The 24465-nt window shown below is 36.9% G+C and overlaps 1 protein-coding gene across 14 annotated transcripts in view; it reads right to left on the reverse strand.

Moving 5' to 3' along the window:
• Positions 1–24465, reverse strand: part of LOC148082299 (receptor-type tyrosine-protein phosphatase delta-like) — a 346341-nt gene that overhangs the window by 186477 nt on the left and 135399 nt on the right. For all 14 annotated transcript variants that reach the window (XM_087789456.1, XM_087789451.1, XM_087789446.1 and 11 more), the window contains exon 7: positions 10690–10737. The gene's annotated coding sequence lies outside the window, so the exon portion shown is untranslated. The remainder of the gene's footprint in view (positions 1–10689; positions 10738–24465) is intronic.

A 24465-nucleotide genomic window follows, 5' to 3' on the forward strand; every position in this document is an offset into this window, starting at 1 on the left:
AAGAGAAAAACTGAAAATAGTTGCATTTGTGAATTTATTCATCATTTAGTGCACACACCTGGATCATAGTATATGAAAAGCGTTTCACTTTTTTTCCAGGTAAATCTTTTAAAGAGGCTTATGTTAGTTATGTATGACTCCTATCAATCGAATAGACAACATGATTATCTGAGAGCTGCAGAAAGTGTTGATATTTTTAGCAACAATTAGTCTTTTCGTAGTCACTGAAAGTTATTGTAGGTCTAAACATAATGTAAATGTATAAACAAGATTTAACCCTTGTTTTATCTCTGGGTCCTTTTTTTTTGTTTCAAACACGTTTGTTTACATGCCACCGGGTCACCTTGACCCAAACACAAAGGTTAAGAACAATGTTGTTGAGGAAAAATATTTCATCCAAAACAATTCATTCGCCAATACATGTTGGTATACATACATGCAATATTCCGTGGTTGTGGACGACTCCAGAATTTGTACCAAAAATTAGAATAGGGAAGATAAACGATATTTACAAAATATATAAGAGAAATAATAATAATAATAATAAACACAGTGCAATATAGTTGATATATTTGAAGGAACTAGGCCTTCAACATTATTTCTGCATGGGTGTGTCGGTGTGTGTGTGTGTGTGTGTGTGTGAGAGAGAGCGAGTTTTCAAATGTGAATTTTATTTTATGTTTACACTATAACACTACATCCACATTCTTTAAAAAATAAAGTCTCATTCATTCGTTCATACTCCCAGGCATTAGATTCCTCTTTAATTTTTCAAGCAAGGACCAGCGACTTAGCAGACATTGCTATCTCACTTTGATAAATCTCGCAATCTTTCCTTTGCCATGCTGAAGTAATTTATTTTCTATCTCTTCAAGCTATATTTTCCAGTTAATATTTCTTTTTTTTTTCCTCAGCTCATCCACGCTGACAAAGGATGCCACAAGCGACGATAAGAATTCTGAAACCTTTGCACTATTGCTCTAGATACAGAATTTACCTTGAGATTATATTTTGAAGACGGTGAATCAAATGACACATATTGGATTTAAAATTTGAGTAAAAGCGGTGCCCTTCAGATGACAGTTCACCACGACAAGCTTTCCACACTCCCGCACAGACACTTAGTTGTAGTTGTAGTAGTAGCAGAAGTAGTACTAATAGTTGATCTAAATCCCACATTTATACCTCCTAACATCTTGTCAATGCCATGCCCCCACCTTTTCAGAATGAAGAAAGAATGTTATTTTTAAAACAGCGCACTAGTGGAACATTAAAGTCCTTTAGAAAATAGTTTTTAACAAGGCACTTATTACAGAGCTATTAAAGGATCAAGACTATTCCAGTCTCTTCACACAGAGAAAATGATTATTGCCACATGAAAACATGATTTACTAAAGATGGGAGTGTGGGATGTTTTTTTTTACAACAACTAAATTCCAAGACCAGAATCCACATTCAAACTAGTTATAAATCAGCAGTTACATATGGTTATGTATACGAGGACTAGATGGTAAACATCCTTCAATAACACTCCTGCATCTGATGAAGCTAAGCAAAAGTTTAATCAGGAAAATTTCTGTATTTCCTTCTCACAACTCTTTCACTCAGCTGGAACTTTCTCTCCATTCATTATCTTCGTCACTTCAAGTGCCAACATGTGCTACACCCTCCTCATCCAATCACAAGATTACAGCTCCTCCGTAGACCAATCATCGCTGTCTGTCAAGTTTAAATCCGTGTCACCTGCTGTCAATCCATCTTGCAGACACGCGACACATCCTTCATCCTCCTCCCCCTCGCACCTCCAGTCTTCATGGTTCAAGCTCTGATCCTCATCTCTGCAGTCATCTTCAGGCCCCTTGACAGGCTCAAGGTGGGACTTTGTCTCCCCCTCCTCCCGTTCGCCTCCCCATGCTCTCCTTCAGTCCCAGCTGGTTGCCACCGAAGGTCGTTTCCCAAAGAGTCTGGTTCTGTTTGAGGTTTCTGCCTCAGAGGCATTTTTTCCTTGCCACTGTTGCTCTTGTGATTTGCTGGAACATGTTTTCTTTAGATTAGTTGTTGGTTAAACAACTTAACTTAACTCATAAATGATTAAAAAATGACTACTAATATGAAGCGATGGTACCACCACCAGTGTCAAGACCCCATCAGGGGGGAATATAGAATCTATAACCTCTCATTCATCAAACTCCGATGATAGGGTTTAACTGCCAGACTTACATTTTTGCTACCTTAAAATATTCTAAACTTGTGTCCAAGTGTCCCCTGGTTAAACTACCTTCAGTACTGCAAAAAGTAAAACCAGCTAGATCGCCCCTGCAATCGACCTTTACTACAATGGTTTCCGGGCTTGAGCCTCTTGTTTAGCTGTCCTAGATTTTGAACATCTCATCAATAGGTTTCCTAAACGGTACTGTGCTCTCCATAATGTTTGCAGGATTTGGACTAAAGGAAAAGGTCTCATTGCATGTTGGTTGCTGTTATTTCAGGTGGGAAGTTCCACTGTACATCTTGACCTGTTAGCCTTGAACTCCATTCAGTGGGTATAAGTCTGACGGCTAGTTAGTCCAGCTGCTTTCCCATGCTTGGATATATGTTGGTGTATCACGGTGTTCCTAGCCTTCTAAGAGTTACCCATGTATCAATTTATACCACCACCAGACACCTCAGCATTAAGTCAAAGCCTTTGGAAAGACCAACCTTGGAAACCAACAGTATGTAATTGGGACTTGCTGGACTATTAATCTGGAGAAAGGCAGAATCTTCTTTATACAAAAAATGTCAGTTAGTTGGAGAGGGCAGCAAATCCTAAAACTAATCTTAGTGTTTAATGTTTTGATTAAATGAAGAAAAAAAAAAAGGACATTTTACTAATCCTACTCACGCATGTCCACATTAATAAAGCTATGATTTTCTGGTATCTATTAATTTACATTATCTTTTTAGCCATTTTTAGATTTTGAATGAATCGACTCTTGAAATAAAAGTAAACATTACCCAGAGTGTTGCATTTTAAGTGATAGCTCAGCCAAAATTCCATCTCCAGACATTTAAACAGTACTTCCGGTTTACATGGCCTGCTACTGTTTAAACGTCTGCCACAAACAAGTGTAAAAAATGGACTTATTCAATTTTTCTTTTCAACAATTCTTCTCGCGGAGGCTTCAATACAAGATGGACATTACAGACAAGCACCACGGAGGTATATGGATGTTTTTAAGCCTTGGTCGACATGAGGGCAAGACGAAAATGAGTGATGTTTGATTTTTGGGTGAACTATCACTTTGATGGTAAACATGCCACAAGGTATTTAAAAGACAGTCCTCAATATTTCTACACACAGCTAGATTAGGAACATTGTAATTAATGTGTTCCGTTCAAAATCTTAATTGACATGTTGTATTGTCCTTCAGGATATTGGACCGTTAATTCAAATTTCATACAATTTCTTTTGGCAACACAATTATACTGATAGTAATTTCAAGGAAAGGCAAGAGCCTTCCTCTGGCTTTCCTTTGATGAGGTGTTAATATCTTATATCATAAGCAGATAAAATCCCTATTAGCCCGAGTGGTCTAACTGGAGTGGGAACTTCTTCTACACGGAGATGAGACGAAGGCAGACAAAGTAATATGACTGCCAGTAGCTTCGTAACATGTCCTTAAGCTCGCTGATGGGGTCAACTTAATTTTGTGCTGCGAATGCCGGGGGTTTACAAATGCAGACAAGCTCATATTGTTTGAGAGATTCATTTCAGACTCATCTTTCATGGACCGCAACATCTGGGAGATTATAAAGTCTAGAGCCAGAGGCTGTTTGATAATCGGTTGTCATTCTTGCATCCACATGTTCTGCTAGTATCTGAAGGTTTTTTTGGTTCAATCAAATGTTTTTTGCAAGATTAGCTGACCTCGCTCCTTTCAAGTATCATTTCCTTGTGGGTTGGGGTTTAATGTTTGCCTTTAGGCCTGCTTAGTTTATTACTCTGAAAACCTGATAAGGTTCTGGTAATTATGGGCTTGCAAAGTTAATTTTCAACGAACAAAAACAATATAAAACATTTACAGTTTAAAGTTATTAGCCCAAACATTTTCCATTTTAAGTCTATGCATGTGTAGGGCCTGAGAGGTAGTTTTTAATCTAAAATAAGTCATTTGAAAGGTGAGATAGCTGATCTTGGAAAAAAAAATTCCAAGTCAGACTTTAAGAGCTGCACAAAAGTAATGAAAGACTTGTAAGAACGGCTGGTCTCAGTGAGACTCAGAGGGAGGAGAAAGGGGCAGGACAAAGGGCAGTTAAATTTGATAGAGAGTTCATCATTCTTTCATTGCGATGGGTTTGCCAAATAAGTTGATATTGTTTGTCCAGTAATGTATGTTCCACAGGTTACTATATCCGTTTTGTTTACCGTTTGTTGAAATGGTAGCAAACTTAAACACATATAGTACAATTTGCAAATGGAATTAAAAAAAAAACCAGAAAGACCAGAAATTACATTTTATTTAGGCATGAGGCAGTGACTGTGGTTGCTCTTTTATGTTGTTATCCTTAAAAGGTTGCCTGATTTGTACATATAAACTAATTGCTGGATATATGTCGAATATAAACACCTTTATTTTGCTCGTACCTAAAGCACAAAATGGGATGGTTCAATTTTTTTGTGTTAAGGGTGAAGTGACTTTTTTAGATCATCAATGGGGTCAGAAATAGGTTATAAGGGATGAAGTTCATTATGACAAAATATTGGTCTTCAATCCTTTCCCAGCCAGCTGTGATCACGCCATGATTTGTTTATTCAACTAGTTTCTTGGAGGTGGAGACTTCCTAGATTTATGACGCTGAGTGACCTTCATGCTGGACCAATCACAGGAAAGGGTTTTCAGTGAACGCGGTTTAAAATATTTCAATTAAAAGAGAAAGTTAATCCAAGTAAATATTTCATAATCTTTATAATGATTACATTAAACAGATCCTTCAGTGTTAAGACATGAGAGTGAGCTGAATTCCACCTTGTATTCTGTATTTTACCACAACTACCTACACACAAGTGAAAATCTGTGTTTTATGAATGATGACTCAAGACTGAGGATTATTCAACAAAACACACCACACTGCTGGAGATATTTCAATAATTATTTGGTTAAAAGTTGTGTTTACCACATCACTCGCTAATTATTTTTACGACCTTCAACTCAGCTTTCACCAAAGACACAGAAAAACAAACTGAAACAATTTCTCTGGCCAAGTTGCAAACATGTAATGGCAGCTAAATTACTACCATACACCAGACCGCACCACACAGTTCCAGATCCAAACAGAGTCTCTTGTAGGTCATTGTCTTAGAAAGTGTGTCCAGCTAAATGAATCAACATGTTACCCTGATGTTACCCATAATCAGAAAATTAGCTTGTTTAACTTTTAACTTCTAACAAATGTGCTTTGAAAAGCATTTACTTTATATGTGATTAAAAAAAATGTTATACCATTTTTATACCAATGAGAAAAACAATCGCAATAAGTCCAGTTACTTTTTAAATCTTATAGTTTAAAAAATAAATTAAATGTATTCTTATCTTAGGTTTATGTGATGACACAAATCATACAGTGATGGAAAGAAAGCAATACTAATACAATTATTTTAAAATGTACAGATAAACTTCTAATCAAGTGTCAAGCTTCAGGTTATCTTGGAAGGTATACAAGTTCCCTGCTATAAAGTATGCACGCGTGGCTACACACGCTGCTGACTTGTACACGGCTTTTCACAACTCTTTTCGTGAAAGCACAAAGTAAGCAAACCATTTGTTTTCTGCTAATCAATGAAGTGATCAAGAGGAATGGGGTTTTCACTCACTGACAGAGGGATGCCATCAATATAAAATGTCCCCCTTAAACAAAGTCGGAAAACACCTTGGGTTCCAGCAGCATGTCTCATTGATTTCTTTTCAGCTCAACGCAGATTCTGCAGCATTTAGACATTTAATTCCCTTTCAAGCAAAGTCATTACACAGCCGAGCATTTAATTAAGCAATCACAGCGGTGCAATCTGAATGATTCAGTGTCTAAATGTGGGCCAAGTTGGCATCATTGTGCCTTTTCTGTTCCTAATGAAGCTGCCTCCAAATCTGGAGATTTCCAGACTATTGCTCCCTCTGAGGGTTTTTGTATTCTGAAGCAACAGCATTCATAGAACACCAGAACTACTCCAAGTGCTGTTTAAGCCGTCAGAGCCATCCGACGGAGTGAAAACATGCATTGAGGTGGAAGGAGTTCACAGATGGCCTATATGCTTTACAAAAGAACAACACCTGTGTGAGCAGAACAAAAGGCAGTATTTCTGGATTTGTACGTGTGTGTGTCTTCTTAAAACAAACTCAAGTCTCAACTCAAAAAAGGGCTCTATTAGAAAATTTTCCTAATCAAAACCAATAAAATACAGTTTCAACTTATAATTAAATTACAATTTGATGAGACAATCGGTGCAGAGGTGTGCAGCCCTTTGACCGTATTCATGATGTAGTAAACATGTAGAAAAAAGGATGTCGTTTCTGACAGCTAACAATTGTATTTTGTTTTTGTATACCTCTAAATATACTATCACTATTTATATTTCAGATTTAACCTTTCTTTTATAGTCATTTTGGTGAATATTTCTTGCACCTCCAAAAATATCTGTGAAAATTGATATCGTAATTAGAAAAAAAAAGGGATTTTTTGTCTGTTTTTTATTGTATTTTATGAAAGGTTATGAATAAATATTGTATTGACATGGTAAGATATTTTTTTAATATTTCTTTTTTTATCAAGTTCTTTCACATAGACGTCACAGATTATAATGTGGCACCTGGGGAAATTTAATTGCCCACGCTTGGAGTAGATTGACTTGACTTCAATAAACAAAGTAATAAAGGGCAAACTGAACAGTTTTATTTCATTACCAAAATATTTAAAGGGAAAGATGAGACAATTATAACAATTTTAACAAAAAACATAGAGAACTATTTATTGAAATGCTTGACATGGATTTTGATTGTTATTCATTTTTTTTGTAACCATTCAAATATCAGCGTCTTTGTGTTGTTGCCTCGGTAAGCTTACTGGGGTCTTCAAAATCTAAAGTACCAGCCTACAGTATGTACCTAAACTACAGTAGGATGTATTTTCAAATCATTTATTTTTTCATTTTCCATTGCTGTTGTGAAATCACAGATACAGCTGAACAGAATAAACAAATAAACATACTATAATGATGTTTGTTGCAAAACTATTACAGCCATGTTCTTCAAACAAAACATTTCTGAAGCAGTCTATGCATAAAAACAACGTTAAATACTTTCCCCCCACAGTGATTGATGTAGGAGGAGGAATTGACTTGCATGTTTTCTTGATTTCCCTCGCTTGTTCCGGCCCAGGAAAGTGCTTTCAGCCTTCTCCACGAAGAAAGGATGTTGAAAAGAAATGACTAAAGATCCTCACTATGGCTAGACGTTCATGTTTTCTTGTGGGTGGATTTTAAATAGAAACAATGAGCATCTCTGGGTTATATGAATTTGATCAGTGCCTTTAATGGGACATGAAAAAGAAAATCTAGTGGGAAGATGTTGCCCTGTTTTTTTTGTAAAAAGACATTTCTCATACGTACAATGAACATTTAGAGCTATTTTGGAAAAATAAATACAAATGTTTTGCCAGCCCATTCTGATATAGGTTTGCAGCTAAAACAAAAGCAAGATATTCAAAGTAAGAATTCAAAGTAAGAATTCAAAGTAAACCAAAATAAATCTGAAGCCGTGTTTAAAATGGTATGTTGACATTTGATTCATACAGTGAAGCGCCGCGCCGTGTAAACTGTCTGCAATAATCAAACTTAAATCCTTTCATGACATAAATCACAACACGATTTTGAATGTTTAATGAAACTATCATGTTCTGTAAGAGAGTTCAGCTTCTCTGACCTTCTCTCTGTAGGACTGCGGGCGGAATTTACAATGACAGAGCTCCGTGTTTCAATTCTACCCCTTTAGTCAAAACATTCTGGATGCCTGTGCTACAGCTGTCATGAGAATGGCATTTGAAAATATATGATGACAGCCATTTGCATGAAATACGGCACGGGATAAAGCATTAGCATATTGTGTTTGCAAATGTGTGTGCGGCGACTCGATGAGGAGACAGATCCTGCCTAGTATTTACATGAAGAAACAGCAATTCAGTTTGTTTCAACACGAAAAAAAAGCTAAACAAAAACATGGGAGGAGAACAGTCCACATGTGTGTCTTTGGTAAACCCTAAAGCCTGTGTGGCCTTTCACAACAAATCAAAGAGCAAAAAAAGAAATCACATCAGAACTCCTGCTTCTCCGTGAGCTTAATATCATGGCAGTGATCAATTCTAACCTCCAGAGAATCATCCTCATCCTGCAAATAAAAAGGTGTGGCTGAGAAATTCTTTCTCCCGCTTCCTGGGAATGCAGCGTGACAGTTTGATGTTATTAGGCGCCTTGTTCAAGCAAGTGTTGAAAAGCAAAGAAGCAGTGATTTGGAAAAAGATTTTCTGTGGTTGTAAAATGATTTTTCTTAGTAGTTTGATAGTGCTGTGCAGGCTTATTGTTTGTTTTACCTTGAATATGTGCTGTTCTGGTGGGAGCGCAAGAAAGAACTATATTAATTATTGAATGAGTTTCTGGGATTGTGTCGGGTTGGTAAAATCTGAAATAAACAATATATAAAAATTTTAACAGCAGAGTCAAACTTGCAACAATTGTTTCCACTGGGGACTCCCATAACAGGTCTTGGAAGGAAACCAGACATAAACCTTTTGAATACAATACCAAGACCCTGGGGTTGTGGGTTATATGAGGTGGTAGGCCTGGGGGTGGGATACGTAGGCGAGTGCCTGATGACCAAATTATATCGATGGGTCCCAGTTGAGCTTATGAAGGTCAGGTGCAGTGGAGCTTTGGCAGAGACATTCTGACCAAAAACTGTTTCCTTCAAATGAGAAAAATCTCTAAACTTAGGAAAATGATGTCAGAACATGATTTGGAGCTTATAATACATGTGTTTGTCTTCTTGTTTAGACTGTTGTATTAGTTTAGTTTCGTGTCTAAACAAGAAGGAGCTGTCTCACCTGCAGTTAATACAAAATTCAGCAGCGAGAATTATGACCGGCTCTAGTAGAAGAACTCACATATCCCCCGATCCTTAAAACTCTGCATTGGCTGACAATTTCTTTCAGGATCAATTAAAAAATTGTGGTTCCTACTTTCAGACCCCAAACTCGGGCTCTGAGGTCTGTGGATCAGAATCTATTAATGGTTCAGAGCTAAGTCCTAAGCTTTGGAACCATCTTCCTCTCCCTCTGTGTTTGATGGATCTACTGACTCCTTCAAGAAACATCTTAAGATCTTATTATTTGTGAAGGATTTTCCCTGATTTTCTGGGACTCCTGTGTTTGTCTTATGTTGTCCTGGCCTTTTATTGTTTTTAAATTTGTAGGTATTTTTAACAGTGTATTGTTTTCGATTGTTAAATCGCTTTGTGACCCTGGTCTAGAAAAGCGTTTTACAAATAACTATTACTTACTTAGTTACTTACATTGGTAAATGTATCAACTGATCACCACCTGGTGGTGGGTTTGATCAGGTTATGAGGAGGCTCAACCTGAAGGCCCAAAGGTAAAGAGGGTATTCTGGGAACAATTCATGCAATCTCTTGTCAGCTTTCACTCCCAACTTGTCAAAATGTTACTGTCCCTTTTAATACGAATGGGCTTCAAGCTGGCCTGATATTTGGTTGTATGGTAGTTGGTGCTTATGCAATGTCAATCCTAAAGCTCAGTGATGGAACATTTGTCTGTTGAGTGTTAGAAAGACACCCTTGAGCTGACAATAATCTTCTCCTAGATATGGAAGTTGTGAGGTTGCTGACACACTTGACATCTGGCATACCTTAGTTGTGTTGTCCACGTTTGGACCACATAGTTAGCTAGCCAAACTACAGAGGAATAGTATTACGAGCAAAGTCTAGCAGCTGGTGTTTGAGAGGTGATTCAAACCTCAGATTCAAGAGGGTGTTTCCTTGTCCAGATTTGACGATATTATGAGGGCTGTTCAACGCTGCGACTTACAGCCTTAATATCATTCAAAGTGTGTCAGGCATTGAATGATCAGAAAGTCAGGCAGTCGGTGACAATCTCATCTATGTATGAAGGGGCACGGGTGAGTGTCATCACCATCCACTTAGAGGCTATGGTTACGAGCATGACAGAGATCAAATATTCCCCCTAAATAGAAAACTAAATATTCCCTGCTGTAAAGTAGTTCGGTGGCAGTGCAGACAACTCAAGACACATTCTCAGGGTTTCACAATGTGCTGCCTTATTTTTTTATTTATCAGATCCTATGCTTCCAAAAACATACAAATAAACCTAATGTATTATATTACAAAGCATTGTAACAATGTAGAAAAAAAAAATTAAGATAAATGAATATGTTGCAACTTTATCCATTTATAATGTAAAGTTGCAGCTTTAAGAATTATTCATCAAGTTATCGGCCTGCTGACCTTATCTTCGTCTGTCACCTTCGCCCTTATTCGCGCGACAAGTATGAAAGCCATTCTATAGCAACATTGCTCAGGAGATTAAAAGAAAAAGTGAAGAAGCAATAAAATATTTGAAAGGGCCTACCTTGAGGTTGAAGGTGTGAAAGTCATGGAACATTCTCTCCCCTGAGACCTGAGACAGAGCCGCGGGGATGTCAGTCATGATTAGGCCACATTGCAATTACAGAACAGCTTCCACGACAGTGATTGATCAATGAGGAAGTCCCTAAATGAAGACAAGGGCTCAGGGGCTCCCAGGAAGAAATTGGCAAAAGTAAGTGGTGGGAATATGGTGTCCCTGATTGCCTCCAGACAGAGAAAGATCTTCTTTTTACACTGTTTAATAACTTATGCCACGTTAATTCCTGAGTGATATAGTCAACAAAGATCATAAGCTTATTTCCCCTAACAGTTCATAGTAGTGTTGGGTTGGGCCTCATGAAGCAGCTGATGCTGTATCATGATACAGTTTGAAAGACAACTAGATGGCACCCTCAGTGGAAAAGTATGGGGATTTTTATATAGAATGTTGGATTACCAGATTTTTTTTTCCAATTGCAATGGGACACAAAGTGAGGTACATCGAATTGAAATATCATTTATACCACATTTAATTCAAATTAGAAAAGGAAGATTCTGAGAAATTCAACAGATTACAATGATTACGCAAAGAGTTCTGATATCATCCTCAGCTGTAGTATTTTAGAAAACACTCTGAACTCAAGGGCCACTTAAACACCACTGACACAGTTGGACTGTCAAGTGCAGGCTCATTGTTAAAACACCAGAGAAAGAGGAAATCAGGCCCTTGAGGCAGAGGCTATGCATGTCACTGTGTTGAAATTCTGTTTTTGATTTGGCCCAGTAATATACTCCCAGGAAAAGAAGTCCCGTTGGCCTTGTAGCCTGACCTGCCATAAGGAGATACACAGTTGTTGTCTTGTATTCATGTCGTGTCTCCAGGAGAGGAATGTTGTGCATGCTGACAACAGCCGGCCCTTGGAGCGAGACATCTGAGGGGTGCTTCAACTTCCATGTTTTGACTAAATTCAAACAAATGCTCCTGGACACAGGCTGTGAGCGCTTGTATTGTGAATGAGTACATGTTTGTCAGTGCAAAAACTTAATGGCATACATTCTTTAATATATATGGCTGCTATAATTTCAACGTCAAGACTACCAAGGACAATATATTTCAGAAAAATCAATTGTAAGACTATAAAGTATTGTGTTATTTCCTCCTTCAGCATCTACTATTATAGTATTGATTGATTGTTGACAACGTATACACTATTTTTTAACATGATATAGACAATTATTTTTTTAAGACTGTCAATAACAATACATTGCAATAGTGATAAACAAGGCCTGGTGTTTTATTTGTATAGGATTACTTTATCTACATAATACACTTTTAAGATACTATACTCTGATGGAATATGGACAGACGTGGTTTTGAACTATTCCCGAAGCTTTGATTAAGAGTAAACCCATCTGCATATCTTCACAACAAATGTTAAGGGAACAAGGAATCTTGAGGGAATTTACAGAATGTTAATCTACCTGGAGATGAATTCAGCAGCTGAGATCACGCTTCACTACACACCGACTGAAATATATTAGCAAACGCACTTTTCTTGTACCGTCTTTTCATGGTCGAATTTGTAAAATACATCTGTGGTCAAGAATTAAGGTCAGAGAAAAATGTCAGTTTTTATCCCATTAATTTCCAGCCCAATAATGTAGCCTATTTAGCCCGAAAACAGCTGACAGCAGCGTATTCTTTGTCTTTCTCTCAAAAAATAAGTCTAAGTAAGTACGGACCGAATTCAACGATTTGATGTTAACAGTAAAAAGGGGTCTGGGGAGAACCAGTAGCTGTAAAGAGCTGCATTTGGCCGGCGTACATGCTTGCCTCAGCACTTGGAGCTCCACTATTTAGTGTCAGGCTTTCACCCGGAGTGGCCCTCAAGAGAGTGCCCTGAAGGGTCTCAATTTGAGAGAGAAGGGGAGGCTTGATTCCCAGATGCCTGGGAATTGAACTGTTCATTTATCACATTAATGAGTTGTGTCACTTTATTTACAAAAATAGTGGGACACACTTCCCTTGCACGCTTCTACTTAGCATGATGCAGCATTCTATTAATGTAAGCTGAAGCTAATTAAAAATGCCAATACAGAAATGAATCTACAGTAAAGCAGGTGGCCAGCTGTGTGCGGCTGATTGCCGCATGGCGAGGGTCTATCCTGACACCACACCATCACGTTTGCTTTGGGTGCGGAATTAAGTGTGCGCTCCATTTGGAAAGAGAACAGATTTTAGCTCTCGGGTCAGTTTTTTTAGCCAGGAATGACTCATGCATCACACTGTGAAAAGGGACTTGGTTTTGGTTTGGCAAAGTAATGCGTTTCGTTTCTGTTAGGAAGCAGAAAAAAAGAACAATCATCGCATAACAATTCAACGTCCAGCTTCCCATCCAGCTCTCTTTTTTGGGAGGCAGTTTCGTGCTACCCTTAATTGAAGTGTGGGTGAAGTGATTTTTCATCAGACTTTTTGTACGATATATTTGGATTGGAGCTGTACCTGGCTGTAGTGTCTGGCGCAATTTTCTTTTTGTGGTTTAAATGTACCCTTTATTAAAGGTAAAATGAAAGTGTTTCTTAACCTGATCGTGGACCTCTGTTGTACACATCAATATGTGTCCTTTTAAAAAAAAAAACTCTATTTAATTGAAATATTTATATTAGAAAACAAGCTTAAGCCCCGCCTACTCAAACACTTTTGTCCGGAGCAACAAGGTTCGTCATCTATCCCAGAGGTCTCTACCTCTGAGAGACTTGTTTTATGAACAAAGTGGGGTGTAATTACATTTAGCTGGATGAGGAGTGAAGACCATTATTGGGTCATAATGGACTCTTCTCTCATAACCTCTTGTTTGCTGAGATTTTGGACAGGGGAAACTTCAAAGAGGAATAACTTTAAAACATAGTCATGATGAGGGTCATACTGCAACTTGTGGAATACTTCAACATTAGAAACATGTAAGTTGAAATATTTTGTATGAATATTTCATAACTGTGAATACTTATAATTATATGAAACAGATACAGCAGTGTAAAGCCATGAGAGTCCACTGAACTCCAATGCTTATGCTACGTTTTTTAGACTATTTAAGACCTAAAGACCTTAAGATCTAAAAATTCTCTGGAATGTTATTTTTACGATTACTTATATAAGAACGTATTCAAATGATTGTTCCTTTTTTTTACTTACTATTCTTAAAAGATAATATCAATCAAATAAATATGATAATGTTTAATTAATACATACATTTATATTTAATGAAACCCTTGAGCAAAAATAAACTTTGCTGCACACATAAAATGGAATTTGTCATGAACTGAAGATAAACAATAAACGATTCGACAACTCACTGTCACATGTTCTGCAAACTTCCCCCTAGAGAGGGAATACAAATACCCAAAGGCTGCCACCGTATTTGAATTACCTAGCACAGACAGCCGTGTAAGATTTAAATAGTAAGTGTATTGGAACTCTGACTTCTTTTCAGTGCCCTGGAATAAAACTGTGTGATAATACCATTTCAGGGCTGAGCAGATTTAAAGCATTATGCCTGATAAATCTTGGGACAGGATGAAATAGATGAATCTCAAGTTATTTACCCCTTTTAATTGGAAATGTCTGTCACAGCCCAGCAAAGCGAGTCCTCTGCCGAGTTATTATCTGTCTCCCCTGATCATTTACAGGTATTTTATCGGGAGTGATGTGCAAAGAGTCAACACAGGCATTTGGAATGATACACTGTTGTGTTTAAAAGGCTTTAAATGACAAATCAAATGAACAGTGATGCTGAAGGTCAACTATTCTTAACTCCAGCCACCTCAGTAGGTTCACAATGATTTTCATGCAATATAACTGGATTTAGACATCCAAGAAGAGCAAACATGTTCACAGAAAAAGACGAGATATTCACATTTTTATCCTATAATTGGAGTCCTGTTTGAAGAGGCTGAAACAAGCCTGATGTTGTTTCGAGTAAGCTCTTGAGCTGCACTCATTGCTCCCCCTGGTCCTGTCAAAATGTTTGCTCCTGAGCTCTTATTTGAAGGCTGTCATCCATGCCTGCAACAGCTCCCAAGCAGTGACACCAGTGTGAGACCACAGAGAGAGCGGCCTTTATCTTAAATTAATATGAAGACTAGACTGTGCAACAGAGTTTGTTTGTACGAATGAACAATGCTGTTTGCTTGTGCTTAAAATTTACAAAAATGATTAAAGGTCAACTAATGTGTTGATTTAAGTGCGTCTTAAATAGATCTTGGACTTCTATTGTGCTCATCAGTATGTCTATTTGTACATAATTCTCTTTTCATTCAAATATTTACATTAGAAAATGTGCTTAAGCCGCGCCCACTGAAAACACTTGCTTAAATCTCGTTTACCATAACCACACCCACTCTGCTGTGATTGGTCAAACATCAATGTTGGTCACGCAGCGTCATGAATCCAGGAAGTCTCAACCTCCTACAGACTCATCTATAAAAAAAAAAGAAGCAGGGCGTTTGCTGCTGCTGCAGGAGGATTGAAGCCCATTATTATGACCTAATCATAACCAAACATCTTTTGCTCTTACAGATTACTTCCATATTTGCCTTGTTCTGAAGTGCACACCTGGATGCATAGACGTTAGTTAGTCAGACTTCACTCATCTTCTACTTACCCTCATGTTGACTGAAGGTTGGCATTATTTCACTCTGTTCTTTTTAAGAGTTATAGTCAAATATGTTTGTTTATTTTAATGTACACGACTGGAGGTCAATGGTAATCGTCATCATCCTCGTCCAAATTAAAACTTAAAAACCTCCATAAACCTACATACTTTTCTCCTGTATTGTTCATCTTGTATTTTTGCTTAAAACAAATGACATTTAAATTTTGGGTGAACTAACCCTTTAAGAATGTTTGTACTCTTCATTTTTACTTCGGCAAAAACTTTAATGGATTTCGCAAAGTGCAGAGACTCATATATAAAGCTTTGAAAATGGTTGGTTATTAAACTAAGGTTGCTACCTACTGAAAAAAAAAAAAAAGAAAAAGGAAACTGCTTCTTGAAGCTTCATCAGCCCATCACTACACAAAAAGTGCACCTGCATTTAAGTGCTCTCCATCTTTGTGTCTGTGTTTTTGTGCACGGTCCAAGTCCTATTCCAACAGGACCATTGTAAAACCATGCAATTAGGGCGACAATAATAAGATTTCACAGTCCAGAATAATAGGGCAGCTGTATTGACTCTTAACACATCAATTACACTGGAGCACTACCATCAGTTAAACATTCGAATATTACAGCTGAAGATTTATTTTGTGTGACTGCTCTTGGCGTTGAGTTATAATAATCACCTCCAACTTTAATTAACTTTAAAATAAAAAATGACCCCAGAAATTAATGTTCATTCAACTTAATTTAAACAATATCTGTTGTATTACCATAGATGCCTCACGCTTTTGTTTGTAAAAAAAAATATAGCATAATTTTTACTTTATTCTACCGTAAGAACTGGAATAATTGCGCAATTTACTTGTGGCAAGACAGCAAGGGCATATAACAATAATTCAATAATAAACAAAACATCAAAAATGTACTGTGTGGTAGTTTTATATAGGAGACTTTGTAGCAACACATGCATTACTGGCCTTGTTTGATTTGGCCATTGTGGTTTTTGATATTGTTTTACGAGCAGTTTCCTCATAGGGTCTTTTACACTGGAAGGTCTTTGCTTAAAGATCCAGGGCAAAATTTCCACAACGATTAACAGAGACATTGCAAGATTTGAAAAGGGTGCAAAGCGTCACTTCACATCACCTTAAGAACTTCCTAATTCTGGAAGCTTCCTCACTAAGTCATGATTGTTGCGGCGAAGTGTCATCCTTCTTACGGTTTGACAGTTTCTGTTTTCCAAATGCAGAAGAGCAGAGAGAAAACAGGAGTGTCATGTATTGCTCAAGGTCCTTTTTAGATACTCCCATCCCACATCTCCTTGCACAGTTAATTTTATCTCGAGGGTATTATCAAGAGGGAGCCTGGCAAAGCAGCTTGACAGAAAAAAAAGAGAAAAAAGTCCATAGAACCCCGAGGCCTAGGGTGGAAATTAATCTGTTTGACAAGATCTTTCACAAATGATTTGCTTGGCTTTCTTTCAGTTGGATGTTGCCACTACTCTGAATATCTGATGGGATGAAGAATAATCATGTCTTAAACATAATGCAAAGTAAATGGAGTGAAAGTGTACTTTTAAGCTTTGAAATGGGGGTGATGGTGAATGGCTAATGAATCATCATGTTCTAAAGCATATAGTAACATTCTTAACTAACAAAACCCTCACAACCCACCCTGGTTTTAACAATCCAAAAAATGCATCTCTGAAAAAAGTTAAAAACATGTATATCATTTGCACTACATTTTTTTTTTATTATAATGAAACAAAAAACTATCAAGAAGGAATTGTATTATTGTAAAATTTGAATAAATATTAGGAATTTGAAAATGTTACTTTATAAGATTAAACCTTGATCTTATTATTTCTCTGGTCAACCAAACATCCTTAGTATTATCTCAGGGTCAAAAATACATTGTTTAATCCTTTGTTTTGCTTTGTGTTGGGTCAAGAAGAACAATGACCCTGAGATAACATAGGGGTTAAATACTTATCCCAGATTTTTAGCTCAATTTCTTTTGACGTCTCAGTCCAACTGAGCTCACAAATATTTTCAAAGTTTTATTTAACAAATGGCTGGAAACACAATATTAAAAGAAAAAAGGTCAGTGTGTGTTTAAATCTTGTCACAAAGCATGTATTAATTATGGTGCAAAACAGCTTGATGTTACCAGTTGATGCCAAGTGACCTGTTGTCCTTTTGCTGCTGAACATCACAGCAGCCTTTGACATAGTGAACAACTATTCTTTTGTCCTGCCTCAAACACGATGTTGGTATCCATGATATTTGGCATTGATGCTGCTGCGCTTTATTAAATGAACTCCTATTTCTTTGGCTTTTCTCTCAACATAGTGACCTTTCCTCCTTCTTGTTGTTGAGTTTCTGATGAGACTATTCTTATCTTTGTTGATCTCATATATCATGCTCTTTAGCTGCACAAAACTGGAATAACAATCTAACAAAGCAAAGTTAGGCTCAACTCAAAATCCAAAACGTTTGAGTTTGTTTCAAGCAGTAATGATGAAACTTTTCTGATTGTTATGAGTTGACGAAGCTTCATAAAGCAGTGTCCTTATTTTCTGGGCCACTAGATGGCACTCTCTGATCTATAACCTATTGCTTTGAACAGCTTTTCCATTGACCAGGAAGTGACAAAAAAGGACAGAAGCTTGGAAGTTTTCAAGGACAAAAAATTATTCTACCCAAGTTGAAGTTTTAATTCCTTAAACATTTGAAACCTCTCGAATAAGTGAATCTATAACAGCATTTAATTACAATCCTAATAGATCTGAGCTTTGCCTTTGAACAATATATTGGCATTAACTTAAGGAGCAGTTCTACTACTGATGTATTTTAAATATTGGACAGATACTTGTTTTAAACACACCAACCACGAGTCATGGGCTGAAGAAGATTTAGAAGCATTTATATATAGTAAAAGCAAAATATTAGATATCAGAGAGTTCCATCTAGTAAACACTGTATATAAGGACAATTCCTCATCAAAACTTAGTAACAATGTCAGCAACAAAAGTACAATCAACAACTGTTAACACTGGCTTTCCAAACTTTTGACACACAAAGCAGATGTTTCTTACACTAACCAGGATGCAATGAATGAATCAAATACAATTATTGTACAATTATCTCAAGTAAAATTAATTAAACATGCCAATGAACTCCTCATGAACAGCTGTCCTAGCATTAACACTTAATCACTTGTGAGAATAAGCAACACAAATTGAAGACTCAGAGCGCATGCAACAAGTGTATCGTTTACAAATAGTAATTAATATCACACTGTGTGTACACTAACTAAATGATTGTAATGAAACAGTAATTGAACCGGAGAGATTTGCTTCTCCAAGACGCTTGTAAACTTTTTCAACTCCAACGGTCAACTGATCCTCCCTCAGATCACAATGAATATATACAGGATGTGCACATACACAAATAAAAAAAAAGACACAGGAATGTAGACGTTTGGATGGTAACAGGCAGCAGCAACATTAAACATCATGCCAAGATCACAATTTCTGTTAGCTTCCAGATCATAACATTCATTGACTAAATCAATCAAGCTTGGAAAATTGATGGAACGTTTGCTTATAAAATGCTTTTGATTGGGAATAGATTATCCCCAGTTATCATCTGAAAACGATTTACATGCATTTAAAAGCAATTAAACTCTTTGTCTTTCTCTGGCATCTTAAGAATTAGAAAATTGTCTTCCACCTGTAATTGCGTGTTTCAGGTTTACCGCGATTCCTTTTTCATCAATCTTACAAAGCTTAGTGCAGAAAGATGGCATGAGGTTGGAGGATGAAAACAATTACATTAGGGACACACAAAAGCTCACTTATCTCTAATTATTCTCTGTCAAGGTCTGTCCAACCACAGTGGCTGTTATCTTAATACACTTTTTAAAAGCGAAAAAAGGTCGGAAGGTTAATGTCTTGTATTGAGAATAATTCTTTACGCCATTGTTAAATCTCTGCCTCTCCCATCAGCCCTTCTCTTGTGCGGTTGTAGTAATCATGCGCTCCTGACAGTCACACTTTCTCTACAGTTTTCAATATACATGGTGATGCCAGGCCATCCATCCTAACCTACAGACCATGAAATAAGGTTAAGGCGTAGAGCTGCGAATGTCACAGTCGTGGATTCGAATTGGAAGATCCAAATGAAGAAGTACATCCTAGACAGAAGTTTGTCTGTGTGCACATGTGATGTGCACACTGATTTAAGGCACGTTTCAATTTGAAGTCTTCTTCTGGCGGATTTCAAAGTCACTCCTGTGCAAACTCACAACTAGAAGGAAATGTGTCCTTTTTCTTTAAATAATTTACACCAAGTGAATAAGCTGAAATATATTTGTGACTTATACCAGGAGAAAATCGTATCAAGGTAATAAACTATCCTGAATAATGAACCTGTGGTGGATCTGGTCCTGCTTGTAGACTTTATGCCCTGATGTTAGACTAATTTATTTTAGTGATAGTTGAGCAGAAACATACACATAAGAGTTTTACTGGAGCAGTTTTCTTCAACCAAAAATAATTGATATTATTTCAGAATTGACTATTAGTCTCTGAAAGGTGGTTTACTTACTTCGCGAAGTAACATTAGCCTGTGACTCTTGACAACAAACTTTTGGCGGTCAAGTTCACTAAAAAGCAAACTCTCTAAACTACCAATGTTACAACATATTTTTCACGCAAAGTTTTGTTTGCCAGTCTGCCGGATATTTGTTTCTCTCTCATTACTTGTATAGTTCAGTAAATTAAAAATAAAACCTTCCAACTCAGTTTTCAGACCACCTAAACTACTATGTATTAAATATACTATTAATATCATTACAGATTATTGATCTATGATAGCTAATAAACCTTGCTAAGTGCACTAATAAACAAGTGTTGCACACAAATTGTCACGCTTCAATCGCCCTTAACTGTGGTGCATCTCATGGTGATAGAGAATTGTTGTATGACATTTCGTTTTTTTGAGACTTTTGCCACATACTTGGTTGTTATGCAGTGATAAAAGCCTGCTGCTTTAATATTATCAACATTTAAATAAAGTCATTTTCTATATTGTACAGAGGGCAAAATTTAAACTATATTTTCTGTTTCAAAATATCGTCTATCCCTACTAGTGATGGGTAGATGAGGCCTCATGAAACTTTATCAACTGTTTTCAATGATACCATTTCTTGATTTTAAAAGACCACTAGATGTCACTCTCTACTTTATAATATTTGGTTCTGATATACTAATTCAATGAAACCTGGCATCATTTTCACTGAGGGTGCCATCTAGTTGTCTTCCAAACAGTATCATCAACCCATCACTAGCTCAGTGCTATGCTACTGTACAGGTGGATGTATGGCACACGTATAAACATATTTAGGTGTGCTTGTTTTATCTATTTTTGCATTTGAGAAAGTTAATCATTTAACAATAATAATATATATATATAGTAAAATTAAATTCACTGGTGACTGGACACAGTTACTTCATTATCAAGTTTGTATTTCCTTCATATCACTGGGCTTTATAAGGAAGTGTTTATTATTAAAAATTATATAATAATGATATAACGATTAAAACCGCCAGGTCACAGTTGTAAAGAAGAGCTTGACCATGGTTTAAAAGTAAGTGAATGGCCTAGGGGTTATGGTAAGGGTTATGATAATGGTAATGGGAGTATTAGTAGAATAATACAATGGAGAATCTCCCTGTTTTGCCTAGGTTTAATCCCGGGACTATGGTTTCCTCCCACCGTCTAAAAACATACAGAGTTTGATTGGGAACTTGGGGATTGTCCGCCAGTATTAGGGTGTGTAAATAGTTGTTTTTGCGTCCAGTCCAGGGTGTCCCCCGCCTCACGCTCAAAGAAACTGGCTCCAGCCCCCTCGCAACCTCTATACGGTAACAAGCGTCACTGAAAATGAATGAATGAATGAATACAATGGGGAATTAAAAAAAAAGGCAGACAGAGCAATGATGGTCAAACTGTCAACACAAAGATTACCAAGTGTATTTACATGTGCATATTCCTAAAAGTCTCACGTAAATCTTCCATATGAATAAAGTCCCATCTGAGATTACTGTTGCTTTCAAATGAATGAGGGAAATGCGGGAGTGCTCTAGGGTCAAGTGGTTTTCAGCGTGCGCGATAAAAAATCCTGACGCAAGCTGAAATCTTGTCTGTATTTGCATGCCAAATGCTGCCTCAGCCGGCTATTGTCAAAGCTTTTATAGCAAATGTCAACACTATTATTACAGCAGGTGAAGCCACAGCAGGTGTCCCTTCAGCCCGTTCCTTCTGTCTGCATCCTCACTCCGAGCATCTCAAGTCTTCCCTCCAACTGCTTTTGTTTAAGAGCTATCATTACTCGTCCGTCAAACAGAATCCACTTGGAACCCACTTTCGACACTCTTTGTGAGTGTCTCTATTTTCTTCAGCTTGACATTCTACCACCCTCGCTGTGACTGTAATGGATGAAATGGAGAGTTGCGTGATGCTGTCAAGCATCTCTTATTGCATGGGAGAGAATGTTGACGTTGTTGGCTCTGAGCATCTGGAATTACAACAAAAAGGCATTTTGGCATTTGACATTTTGGGTATAACTAGTAGCCACTGCTCCTGCTACGCTCTGACAGCAAAAGACCAGAATTCTTGACTCGTCTCTTGGAGTTGTTTTGTACGATCGAAGCTGAGAGGCTGCATTTCTTTTTTTTTTTTTCTGTGTCCTTACGTTCAAACGTGTAATCAAGTGCACTTTATCGCCTCACAGAGCATTTTTAAGCCAGTCACTGAGTGACTGTGAAAAGGAAAAAATTACAGATTAGGGTATAAAAAAATAGGAGGATGAATACGAATGAAACTACAGCAATCAGACTTTCAAATTGAGAATGGACAACGTCATGTACAGTAATCGTACTTGGTTCCCCTCCTGAGGAAATGTGGTTGAAAAATTGGGGGATAGTTGGATAATATTTATGAAAATATACAAATAATTAATGAATGACATGAGGTAAATAAATATGGTGACATTTGAGTCCTTCAAAGTGAATTGGCCAGTAATATATATATATATACCGTACACTTTGCCATTCTTAATTTGTGAAAGGTTTTGATGTACTTAATCGCTTTGGATGCAATAAATGTCTGCTTCTAAACATATTTAATTACAATTAAATCGATGCCTTTAAAGTGATCATTTCTAAAATGTTACATTACAGGTCACATTTATATTTGTGCTTAGGCAATATTTGATAAAACCAGATCATTTAGGACCTAACATCTAGACTCATGAATAATAAGTAAGTATAATAAAAAATAGTGAAAGTGGTTCTGATTTAATTGTATTTGAGCAATAGTGAAGTTGCTAAAAGTAAAAGGCTGGCAGCAGAAAGACTGGATGTCTTGTACAAATCAAGGCAAGAAGCAAACGTTGTGGCGTTAAGAGAAAAATAAGTAAAAAGCTGGTTCAAAATTCTTGTGGAACAGTTTTCTTGATATTCAGTTTAGACTTTAGACTTTCCTTTATTGTCACTGAGCAGAAAACACAGCAGTGAAACTGGGAATCGAAATTTCGTTGCTTGGCAACCGTTAAAAAACAAAGCAGAGTGAATGTATATATAAAAGTATAAATAAAAGTATAAATATAAATATTATAGAGTTGCATCAATGATTTACCATCTAATAAAACCAGTGGTTGGCCTTGAGTATATATATATATATATATATTACAAATGTTCACCACAAACAACAAATCAATACATTAATTGATATACTGACAAGGAACTATTTTAGATTAGAAGTTTATTGACTGATATTGTAATTAAATGATATATAGATAACAAACAGGTAAAACATAAAAAATAATTATTTTATACAAAAAATAAAAAATATATATAATATATATTAAAAAAAAATATGACGGTACATTAAATGGCTATTCACACAACCTAAAAGAATAAATGTCAACAAATAAAGTATCTTGGTCATTCAATCGTCAATATGGTTTTTCGCCTAAGAATAGGGCTTATAGGAGGTAAATATTATTTAGTAGGAAAACAGATCCATGTTTTTTTGCAAATGTTCAGATGCTGACATTTTTTGACATTCTTAACAATTACTGTTTAAATCCGACCAATTATATGTTTCCGAGCCGTAATAATCTTTTCCGACCTAGAACAGCATCTGCTCTTCTCTTCCTTGATGGTTGCCAGCTATCAAACACAGGGCATGACATATAATCCCCAGAAGAGACACATCATCTAATGGAAGCGTATAAAAGGGCCCGTCTCTCTGTTTCTCTGTTCGCTCCCTGTTTCTCTATTCAGTCTCGATCTCTCTAGACTCTCTTTAGCCTATAACACATGGACAGGGAAAATGAATGCTGGTCCAATAGATGACACTCTGCTCTATAATCAATTGCTTTGAACAGCTACTCTATTTGAAGCCTACATCAGACTAAGGGCGCCACCTATTGAGATCTTAAAAAACATGACAGTGCTTCATGAAGCTGCCCATCACTTATAGAGTGATTTCAATAATAAAAAGAAATCACATTGGACAGGAATAATCATCAGTGGATTATGGTGATACCATAAAATAATAAAAAATAAATCTAACATTAATCCTCAACCTTGCATGTTCAGAGTTGACCCAACATTTGGTAAAAATCGAATAAATCAATTAACAAAGAATTTTCTATTAAGATTTGATCCATATATGTTTTGCCAACTGAACTCCAAATTCCAAACATCAGCCTCTTACGATCTGATCCATCACATAGCTTTGGCTCGACGTCTCCCTCACTTCTCATCCTTCATGTGTCCAAAACACATCCCATCCAGCTGCTCCAGTCCCCTCACTTCATCTTTCACATGTTCTCAAATTTATTTCTCTCTTTCTATTTCCTCTGGTCAACCTCTTTCACTCACTCCTCAGCTCCTATGTCTCCGCTGTTCTCTTTTCCTCAGTGACAGTCTCATCACACTCTATCAATCAGGCTTGTGACGGCCGGCTGCAGTGCAGCGGAGAATTGCACAGAACCAGTCCGGTCCCATCAGTGCCACTCACTCTCCCCACTCTCTCTTGTCTCTTTAA

The sequence above is a fragment of the Callionymus lyra genome, chromosome 4 (genome assembly GCF_982586985.1).
Source record: "Callionymus lyra chromosome 4, fCalLyr1.hap1.1, whole genome shotgun sequence".
NCBI lineage: Eukaryota > Metazoa > Chordata > Actinopteri > Syngnathiformes > Callionymidae > Callionymus > Callionymus lyra.